The following is an 11004-nucleotide window of genomic DNA, read 5'->3' as shown; positions in this document are numbered from 1 at the left end:
ACTTCCATCATGTAACTGTTTTTCTTATCTGTCCATAATACCTGTTCAGGCTACATCCAGCACTTCTGCTGAGTGGTGACCTCCCTCCTTCAGTATCTGGACAGGTTTTTGTGCAGTTTGGTTTTCCAATTTGTTCTTATTTGACTCACCTAGCTTGGGAGGAAATTATATTAAATCATTTTCTAAATTGTATTAAGTAGTGTGTATCTCACATTTCCTCCCTGCACAATGACATCCTTTGGTTTTATTTGGGTTCACAGATATGCTGATCAACCAAATCCCTATCAACTGATATCCCTAACCGAAGTCACAAACAAGTGATTCTTCTAAGGAGACTCAAGGCATTAACGAGGTGCAGTGGCTGACTATTAGTGCACCCTTATCCCCAGTAAATGCAGTTAAGTGAAATGTTCAGTCTTATGCACGACCACTGAAACGGATATTCATCATTTACCGCACCAAAATACTTCTTTCATTTCCTTTTTTAAATGTTTAGGGGCAAGGCTTTTCTCTATTCATATTGATTATATTGTAATAAGCATAGTAAGCTTCTGATCTTATTACTCGATACTATTACAAGAGTGTATGGGAACTGCTGAGTCACGGCCTGAACCTCTGATTAATCACCTGAGGCAAGCCATGAGTCAGCCAGAGGAGCACAGGTGAAGGCAATTCAGCGGTGCTGCCGGAAGGGGTGGAGCCAGGCTGCACCCCTCCTAGACCTATTTAAGAGCTGGCTACCAGAGGGGAAGGATCTCTTCTGGAGATCACGTCTCTTGGTGTCTTCTGGTGAGCTCAGCCGAAGGGTAAGCTCTTCCACTTATTCTCTTTTGTGATTGTTGTTTACTTTGCCTAATTCTCTTGATTATATTGTGGCTATAACATCTTGATTATACACAAGAGTAACTTCAGAAAAGTGGCATTGTTAGAGTATTACTATTTGTGATAAAAATCTTTAATATAATATACTAGAAAAAGACCAAGACCTGCTTCAGAACAGCCATTCTCCAAATTTTAAGTCACTGGATTGTCAACTGAAAAAAAAATTCTATAGAATATCATATTCTTTTATTTGCCCTCTTAGCTACAAATATTATGAAACAAAGAAACAAAAAAACCTATTAAATACTCTTCCTGTCTTGAGTTCCAGACCACAGAGCACTGAATCTTGGGCTGCAGTTCATAAAATACTGCCCATCAGTGTTTGAATTTTTTCAGGAATTGGCAATGCAGGACTTTGAAAAAGAGGATTTTAGTCATCTCATATAGTTCTTAAAGAGTCCGTTTCTTGAAGAAGATCATTGTGTGAGTGAAAGAAGAAATTATTATCCTCCCATTGCCAGTAAGTGTTACTAACTAAAATGTGATGTGGTTTTAAGTTCTAAGACATGTACATTACTCTCCAAAAGCAATAAAAAAATCACAAAAATAAAGCAGAGGGCATGAGGTGAAATAATTGACATTTTTGTATAGGTGGGATAGAATTGAGGTACTTTGACCTTTGCTTAACAACTTGATTTATTAATCATTTAGCCCCTAAAAAATTATGATTCTGAAGAATTTTCATGTTGCTTTGAGGTGAAGGAATAAATTTAGACTTTGAGCCTGTGAAAACTACTCAGAAATTTTCTATATATTTCCCAATAAAACCACCTAAGTGATTTGAGCCAGTTCTGAAAATGAAGCACTGATATATGTATCTTACAGACATTAAATATTACTTAGGGTCTAAGTAATGCATCAACTTATTTTTATTCTTTCTCCCAGGTTCCACAAGTTGATATTCTGAGATATGTTTTCTAAGAAAGGTTTAATAGCTTACTGTAATGTCAAAATTCTTCTAAAAAGATATCAGTAATGGTACCATCTGCAAGCTGTTCCATGTGTATTCAACATAAGAAAATGGTGTGAGAGATAAGGATACTGTTATAAAGAATGGACAACTTATATCACGTGTACATTACAGATAAGAAGTTACTAGACAGAAACACAAAGAATGGAAGGAAAGATTCTAATAACTGGACTCAGCGGGGCTTCTTTACTGTGGACATTTTAGAACATATGCCTTAATGGACATAATTCTTGGCTGAACTGTACATATAACCAGACAATATGAATTCATTCTGTAGTTTGACCTTTACACTCGACATTAGCAGAAGTGTATATAAAATTTTTGCCAACAAATCAATGCTAGAACAAAATCACAGTTCTCACTTCTCTCAATGCTATTGTTAGAATCTTAACGAGCAACTGTTTGATATTACTTTTTTATAGATATCAGTATTATTTTATTATGCTATATTATGTATGAAAAGAAATTCCCTAAAAGAATTCCAGGTCTGGGGTGTATCTGGTACTTAGTTTATCTTCTTTGAAAGTCTTCTCAAGGGCTGTGCCTGATTGATAGGTTGCCGCCCATAATGAACTGAGCATAAGACACATCATCATCCCTGCACACATTCTCTTCTTTCAACATGTGCTTGGTCTGGGATAGTTATTTGGCAAGAATAAAACAGATAAAATGAAAGAATGACTTGTAAAAATTTTGAAGCTCCAACTTAACGCTTTTTGTTAAAAACAATTGAAAATGACAAAAACTGTTCAAACTCACTGGAACATCAAGTAGAAGAATGAGAAGAATCACTACCAATCATTGTTGATCTGTATCATCATATGCTGATGAGGTTAATCCAATGTAAACTAATGAAACTTGCATGACAGCAAGGTTTGGGAAAAGGTTCTTAATTAAACAAATTTCAAGAAAATCTTGCAACCAGCAGTGTTATTTTTGAGCAATAAATCATATTTACCCAAAAAGACAAGCATCATGTGTTGTCCAAGAAAATTTCTCTGAAAGTAATCTGAAATAATTAGAATTGAAAATAACTAATTATATGTATTGAAATACATCCAAAGCTCCCCTTTCATTCCCCCAATCCAAATAAATAAAGAATAGCTAAATTTGAAGAAGTGAAAAACTGAAATTTTACAGGAAAGAATAACAAACTGTCTACTTGTCTGTTAAGTTTAATCAAATTGTTTTTCATATATGTCATAACTTTCACACTCTTTTTGGACATTCCTTATCTTTGGGCCGCTTTCACTTTGGCAAGCTATTTCAGGTATGGAAATGTAAGGGCAAGGTAAGGCACAGAACTGATGAGCACAACACGATTCTTATTAGATAGAGCATGTAGGCATGAGCTGGGTCAAGTATGTTATTAAGAAAAAACTATGGCTTACCCCCAAGATATAGACTAAGATACACTCACAGATACCAGTACAGTCAGTATCCAAAGGGGGACTTCAAGAAAGAAAGGAACAGACTCTTCAGTAGGGTCTGTTGTGATAGGACAAGGGGAAATGTTTTTAAAGTTGAAGAGATGAGATAGACCAAATAGACCAGATATAAAGAAAAAGTTTTTTTACATTAAGAATACTGAAGCACAGAAACAGGTTGTCCACAAAGGTGATGGATATCTCATCCCTTGAGACATTCAAGGTCAGGCCAGATGGGACTCTGAGCAACCTCCTCATTGCAGGGGAGCTCAACTAGACAGTACTTAAAGATCCCTTCCAGCTCAAACTATTATGTGATACTAAAATTCTACTAGCGTCTGTAGGCCTGATCTCAATTGGTGAAGTGCAGAAGTGTTTATGTTCTGCTGTTCCTTCAGACAATTGATCTTGAAAATTGCTTATTTACCATGCTCTGACATGACTTTTTATTTCCACTCATATTTTCATGCTGGTATTTTTCTTCTGAATCATTAACTATTAATTAATAACTCAGTGATCTCATTTATTTATTTATTTTTAACTATGCACAATTAATTATCTCATGTAACCTGTCACAGATTACAAATAACAGCTGCTACTCAGTGCTAGCTGTACCTAGATCACACAGCTGAGCCTTCCAAAAGCTTCTAGGTCACATTACTGCTTATGTAAGCCTAATGATACTTGGAAGTGGAAAATATCAGTCTACAGTTGACCAAGACTCTTTGTTCACCCAAAACAGATGTATTCAATACCTGCATGTTTGATGTCCAAAATTTTTATTTAGAGATGAAATCATATTCTAGCCATACACATTAACCCCATACTGATCTCCTTCAGCAGAGGTCATGTCCTGGTTTCAGAATTTATTGACTTTATTGTGATTATAACCACAGCAATCACTACCTGCTGACAACATCAAACTATTCATCAGCAGTGAAATATTCCTGCTCAGCTGTCCAGATATGCTGCACAGCTGTTTAAGGAGCAATAACTCAGAATGTGTCAACTATGAGTACATTTGGCTTTTTAGCTACCAAACTTGAAACAGAGGACAAATTTTTAGGCATTTCACTACAAAACCCTGAGTTTGTGCCACATTTCCTTACAAAAATACACTTCTATTACTAAATCAAACTTGTCTTTCCAAGGAGGACTGTGAATCTTTATAAACAACCTGATGATATTAATCTACTGCTCAGTTCAATGTTTTTAAGCTTAAATAACTCTCCAGCTACAAAGATTGAAATACTTAAAGCTTGATTTTATCCCAGATGTTAACTCCTTAGCTTCAATAAAAGTTTGTACATTTTATGAAGTTCTGACATGCCAGGAAAGGGAAGCGTCTCAGTGGAATGGAGATGATAGACTTTTTTGATTCCCACTGTTTTTTCCATTAGGACTGGAATGCCTCAAAAATAAGAAGGAAAGATCAACTAACTGTCAACATCTATTTAAAGACTCCTTCTGCATGGACCTTTTGTAGAACCATTATAGCAGGTTTGTCATTTATCAGAAGTACTGCCTAACATGAGTCCTTCTAGCTCAGATTTTGCTCCCTTACGGCTTCCCTTTGGATTGTTCAAAAATCACACAAACACAGTATGACTGAATTCAACAGGAAAAAAACAAAATACCTAAATGTAGAATCTGAAAAGAGGAAAGGAAAATCACATCTGACTTTTCTTTCAGTACTTCTATAAGTAAGACCCTCAAATGAAATTTTGGCTCCAAAAAACAATTTCCTCCTTTGCTGTGGATGTTCTCCATCCACATTTTAGTTTTCCTTATTTATGTCCAAATACTCCTAGTATGAAGCATTTTCATTTTCCCTATTTTGTCTTCCTGGAAGTGACTGAAAACCTGCTGCATTTATTTTCTATTTTTTTAAAGGTTCAGTTTCCTTAAAAACCCAACAAGTCATCCGAGGAATTTTAATTATCTCCTAAAAAAAAAAAAAAAAAAAAAAAAACAACCAAACAAACAAAAAAACAAAAAACAAAACAACAACAAAAAAAACACACACACAAAAAAACAGAAGTGTTCTTCTAACTGCACTTTTGCTTTTGATCAGAACAGTGATATCTCTGCACTACTGTTTACAGTTGTATTTATTAGCTTTGTTTATTTTTCTCTAAGTTAATTCTGATGGATATAATCATAAATTTTTCAAACACTGTGCTATTAAATGCAACTTCAATGAAGCAACAGAAAGCAGAAGAGAAGCTTGTGTAGTTTTCATCCTTTCATCCTTTCTTACGGATTTCTCTTTAAGGATCTCTGTACTTGAAATATTTGTTGTAATTGTAAAAAAAAAAAAAAAAAAAAAAATAATAAAGAAAAAAAAATTTTTTTTTTTTTTTTTTTTTATAAAAAAAAAAAATATTTTCTTTTGATAAGTCCATTAATAAGGTCATCAGGTCATCTACCTTCCTTGTATTCTGCTTAAATCATGCATGGAAAAAATAGGTGACAAATTACACTTGTTTTGCAATAAGGCAATTTTGTCATTGTTTAGATGCAGGGGGTAGCTTTGTTGTTGTTGTTTTGTTTGTGTTTTTAAAATATTTTTATGAAGATCTGTGGATTTGTATGTCATGTAAATCTCCACTGAAAATCATTCAAAATGTTACTTTCAGTTGGAGAAGTTTTGACCCCAGTGCAAGTCTTAAATTCATCAAGATATCTCTAATAATTATGTTAAAACTTATTCAGAAGTTTAGCAGTTGTTCCCATAGACTCATACTTTGCTCTTATTCTATTTAGAATACTTTGTTAGAAAGATCTGAAAGGTTTGTTTAAATGAACATTCTGTGAGTTGTGTTGAGTTAAAAGTATTAACATGATGAATGCCTCTTTCTCCCCCTTCATGACTTCTTATTTCATAAGAAAAAAAGTGTTCTATCTCCACACAGTACAGATTCATCAGATATTGATATGTCAGTTTTTTGTTTGTTTGAGCAGAGGAAATATAAGGCTTTTAGAGAAGTTTTGACACCTCTACATTTTGTTTTCGATTTGAACCTGTGGACATAGTTTGCCACCTTGTGGCAAAAATGCTTTTCAGAACTGCAGTGAATAGAACTACTGCTGTAAGTCTTATCTGATTGGAATTGTCTCTAATATAGGACTGTAGGGAAGACAAGAGTCTTTAAAACATGGACTGTCTTGTCTAGGAACAAAAATATATGAAAATTTTACTTTTAAAAGAATGTCTCCATTTGACTAGCTGAAATATTCTGCTAATATCTGTAGCCCAGACAAAAGCATTTAAAAATTCTTCACACTAACCTTGGAAGTCATATAGTTCATTCAGGCTATTGAAAGCTAAGTAACTAAGGCAAAATCTTTCATGTATACAGATACAATCTTATTAAGGGAAAAGGTTTTTTTTATTTCTTAAAGACAGTGGTTATGAAGACCAAGGTATTATAAGCAGCTAATGTTTTAGTTTGGTGGTGAAATCATAAATAAACATTGAAAAACTGGATTGCATCAACCAGAAAAAAAATTACAGAATTATTTTATGTTCTTTACCATAGGTATTTTAAGCAAAATCAATAACTTGGATAGAATTCCACATGTTCAACTAAAAATGTAGCAGTAAAAGTCCTTTCTATCTAACTCAGAACTACAATTAGAGTCAACATGTGCATCTAATTGTTAGGCAACAGAATTTACTTCCTTTTTCTGGGATGTTCTCTAGAAGGTTGAGCAAAAATCTGAATTGTGGTTATTGTGAACTGAAAGAAAGAGCCTCTAAATTTCAGTGTACCCAGAGAAGTGCTTTAAAAAGGAAGTGTGCATATAGGTCACTCTGAAATAAATGTCTCATTGATTTCCATGGAAATTACAACAGATACAAAGAGCACAATAGTATTTTTTGAAAGAGCAACTTCTCAACTACAAAACAATATTTTTCAACGGTGACCACCGTTAGCTATGTATTTCCACCAGCAATGAACAAGAATGCATGCTACACTCATAAAAATTTGCACTATTTGAGGTGGCCCACTGTCGTTGTTACTACCTATTACCTCACTGTGCTGATGTCCATAGTTTGATCTCCATAAATGTTTAGCAACCATTCATTAATTCACTGGGTCCAATTCCTCCTGTGTGGAGGGATTTGATGACGCACACTTTTGCTTCATACTTAATTCCATGTCAGACACCATTTTGTCATATTACCCTCTGCTGCCATCTGTCACAAGGCAACAAAAATGTAATAGGATATTGGTGGAAAGGTTGAATGTCTACTGCTGTACCACAAGCATCCAGCTTTGATGTTGTGGACCAACATAATAAAATAGGAGTCCTTACTTTTGGATCATCCCATGTACCTCTACATTATTTTACTTAATCATCCCATAGCATCAGTCCTGTCCCCCAGTTTTTTATCTTCCTATTGATATTTCCTTCCATCAGGGCAGTTACCTGAAATGCTTTTCTCTTAATTAACTAGTAATTAGTAAGAAAGAAAAACTAGTCTTAATTGGATCAGACAGTTTGTAGTTTATTTCAAAGAATCAACAGGCTCAGTTAGCTTATGGAAATGTTAATTTCTCAGGTTTAATTGGAATCGGCAGCCTAAGGAAGTGGTGGAGTCACTGCCCCTGGAGATCTTCAAGAAACCTGGAGTTGTGACAGTGAGGGACATGGTTTATTGGGCATGGTGGTGATGGGTTGACAGTTGGACTAGATTATGTTAGTGGTCTTTTATAACGTTAACTATTCTAAAAATGAAAGTTTCAGATTGCCTTGCCTTATATTTTTTTAAAATGTAAATTCGGTTTTGTCTAGAACTTTTCCTTTCTTCAGAAAATGTGGACCAAAAGACTGCATCCAGGTAGTCTTTCACTGTGTGTGTGTTTTATTGCTTTTGCACCGAGGTTCTCAGACATGAAGTAGATGTGAAAGAAAAATTCATGTGACTGAGGTTAATTTTAATTGCCAACAGGTTCTTACTGTCCTAATAGATTAGTCACCTAACACCAGCTACGGAAGAGAATAACCAACTCTTTTTTGTATACAGCCATTCACACAAAAAGAAGAGCAATACTTTAAGGAAATGATTTTTCTCATCTGCAAATGCTGTGTTTTCCATCAAGTTTTTACTTTTAAACTGTGGAAGAGAGTTTATAAACTACCAAAAAAAAAAAAAAAAACAGCAATTAATGTAATTACTCTGATGTGGAAGAGTTCTGCAATGAATTGCCAAGTCCTACTGTGGCATCTAAGTCCATTTTCAGATATAAAACGTGGCTCTCACGATGACTTTTTCTCCATGTAGTAAGGAAAGTTTCTCTGTCTGTTGGAATTGAATAATGAATTCAGACCACACAGTTATTGCTCAGAGAGATATATCTTACAGTCTTACTCCTGTGAATGGGTCTTTCCTGTCTCCTCACCCTTTCTGTCTGAAGATATATATCATTTACATGGCTGATCTTTTCTTGTAGATTGAAACTATATTAACATATTATCCTGTTCAGTCTTGCTTTATAGGATGACGTTGCTATGCCAAGACTTATTTGTGGTTTTCCTGCTTTAGAATGCATATGCAAGCCCCCCCTTTACACTTTGAGAAACAATTAATGCAATCCAAAATGAGAGGAAACTAGATGGTTTTATTCAGACTAATCTCCCCTTATCTATATGCTGGATCATATGCTGGACTTATTTTACCTGATAAAATTAAAGAAACCTTAAGATTTTTTTTCACTTGCTGCAGCCATTTTGAAAATCAGGTATAAGAAAAGCAAGTGGTTAACCCATCATTTGTCATTTTGCTATGTTCAAACTGTAAGAAGAATTCTATTTCTTTAACACTGATAATATTGAAAATCAATTCAGAGTGGATTGATTCCTTTCCTCCCTTTGATTCCAGAAATCTTTTTGTTCCTTAGTGTCCCTTGTGGTTGGCTGTCATGCAGAGGACAGAAAACTTGATTTTTATCATATGGAATGCTTCAGGCTTAGGAGCTTCCTGATGTATGAATTAAATGAACTTAGTCCATCAGCAGATCAGTCAGTCATACACTGATGCATGCTATTCTTCTTAAACATATCCTTCTTAAACATGTAACAGTAGCCATGTACCTAGGAGCACAAAATAATAACTTTTCAGATCTTAGCATCCAAAAAAAAAAATCAGCATAACATACAGAAGATTAATATTCTAGTACTTGATAGTCTGCAATGACTGCCAACCTGTGCTTTTAAACAAATCAATTGTAGAAAAAACTCAAGTTTTTTTTTTTATTTTTGGGAGATAAAAGCTACAATTTCATGTAAACTTGACTTCCAATGCTTTGAAGAAAAATAGAGAAACACCACTAAACATTATGAGCTTTCAGTAAAATTATGGGTGCCATCTAAGTTAGAAGTGCAGTAACTGATTGTATTTTTTTTTTCTCCCTAAGTTACTAGCCTTTAAACTAATATAAAAGATGCTCAGCTTTTGTATGGATAAATTAGTCATCAGAAATAACTGCCTAATTAGGAAGAAGTGTTCCTAGCAGCTGAAGTATGAACAGCTGCAGATAATGTTACTGTGTACTTCAGGTGGTTTAACCAATTTATTCTTCCCTTCACGCTTTAGCACAGTATAGAAAATACTTTGAGGAGAATAACAGATAATGTAGATAAATACTGTATAAATTTTTATCATTCAAAAGTTTTGTCTCTAAGCAAATTATCTTTGAAATCTCTAAACAATACTATGTTAATGAATTTAAAATACATTCCTTAGCAATTATTTGATTGCCAAACAAAATTAACAACAAGTATTCCAGACCATATAAAATCTTCAAAAAAATATATGGTATTAACAGTTGTAAGAGTTTGCATACATAACTGAAGTTTTTTCAAAATCTTTTTAACTAAAACACATTCTCACTTTTCTAAGATTCAGTAGAGTCAATGAACGCCAATGGAGTGGGGTAGATGTTAAATTACTTCAGGAGGCAGCCCAAAGACTAATTTAAACTGTTTTTTTTTTTTAATTAAGGGAAAAAAGAAAAACATCATTCTTTCACCAAGCATTGACTGAGACTTTCATCTAAAGGTTTAGACTCAAATCTTCTATTAATTTTGTTAAACACCCCTTGTCTGCATTCCAGAAATTCCTACGAATTTTTGCCTTAAGCTAAATGACAAGTATTTGAAAATGTTCGATTTCGTGAAGATTTTTTTTCTTGGTAACTTTAAAGCCAAAATTCTGATTACTTTTAAGCATAAAATGTAGACTGGGATCTAGATAAATACACATAGGTGGCCATTTTATCTCTATAACAAATCAAACCCCAAATCTCAGGTATAAGCACTTTTAGGGAGTTCTGATTCATGTCTGAATCCAAATGCTGTGGCTTACACTCACTTCAACAGGTACAGAAGTGCTAATAGGAAATTAGAGGTTTCATCTCATGCTGTTTGGAGGGAGCCTTTGAGTGATGTGTCATAATCTCTTTCTATATTGGGGAATAACAGATGTTAAAAATCACCCAACAAGTATATTAAGGCATTTCATGTTTTGTGGGTTTCCTTATTACAGAATTTTTCAAGAACGCTTGGAATGAAATCAACAGTCTCATGTATGTAAATAAAATTGGTGTATTTGACATCCGTGTGTGAGGGTCTTGACTTGACAAAGCAGCAAACCTCATGAAACTTCTGCCGTTAGTGTGCCCATCCACGTGTTTTCCTAATTTTGCTCTTCCATTC

General features: G+C 34.2%; 1 long non-coding RNA gene across 1 annotated transcript; it reads left to right on the top strand.

Annotated features, from left to right (window-relative positions):
• Positions 1 to 766: 766 nt before the first annotated feature.
• On the top strand, positions 767 to 10888 carry LOC122158921. The gene is made up of 4 exons (XR_006168348.1): positions 767 to 806; positions 1219 to 1342; positions 4680 to 4779; positions 7850 to 10888. It is a non-coding gene; the product is annotated as an uncharacterized LOC122158921 (long non-coding RNA).
• Positions 10889 to 11004: the final 116 nt, after the last annotated feature.

This window comes from Centrocercus urophasianus, unplaced genomic scaffold (genome assembly GCF_019232065.1).
Source record: "Centrocercus urophasianus isolate 14NV4802_14NV808 unplaced genomic scaffold, USGS_Curo_1.0 seq_15, whole genome shotgun sequence".
Lineage (NCBI taxonomy): Eukaryota > Metazoa > Chordata > Aves > Galliformes > Phasianidae > Centrocercus > Centrocercus urophasianus.
The sequence above is the reverse complement of the archived record's forward strand: the minus strand, read 5'-3'. Positions and strand labels throughout refer to the sequence as shown.